The sequence below is a fragment of the Echinops telfairi genome, unplaced genomic scaffold (genome assembly GCF_000313985.2).
Source record: "Echinops telfairi isolate 266 unplaced genomic scaffold, ASM31398v2 ScPeMD7_655;HRSCAF=1070, whole genome shotgun sequence".
Lineage (NCBI taxonomy): Eukaryota > Metazoa > Chordata > Mammalia > Afrosoricida > Tenrecidae > Echinops > Echinops telfairi.
The window spans coordinates 22,992,962-22,993,585 of record NW_022104553.1 but is presented as its reverse complement, the minus strand read 5'-3'; positions in this window follow the sequence as shown (position 1 = coordinate 22,993,585).

Genomic DNA, 624 nt, shown 5'->3' with positions numbered 1-624 from the left:
TTGGGGGAGACACCACCCCACTCCCAGGACGGGCTGACTCAGCATGTTCCATGTGCCCCACCAACCCCCACCCCCCAAGTGGGCATGCTCGGTCTGGCCTCCACAGACCCAGCCCTCAGCTTCCTTGGGGCCCTGCTGAGGAAGAACATTGCTGAATTTATTGCACAACTGTGGAAGGAACGCAAAAGCAAATAACTCAAGACACACAGAGAAGATGTCAGCCCTTTTGATCTTTCACCAAATTTCACTTCCCCATGTGCTTGCTCCTCAGTGGCAGAGTGGTTTTTGTAACTTAGAACTAGAAAGTCCAAGTTTACATCAGGACACCACAAGGCACTGGCCGAGCCTGGCCCCCGTCGGTGCGTGGTCACCCCTACGGCCCCTACATCTCCTGGCCCCACCCCTTGTCCTGTAGCTGCCCTGCCGTCCACATCCTGGGTCAGGAGTGGCTCGGTAGGGTCTTCCTCTCCAGTACAGGCCTCTTCCGTGGACTTTTTGAGTCAATATTGTCACGTTTGCCAAACGGACAAGCAAACCCCACTGGCACTGAGTGACCGCTAGGGCAGGGTGGAACTACCCCCTGTGTGTGTGTCCTAGACTTTCATCTTACAGGGGAGGAGGGGC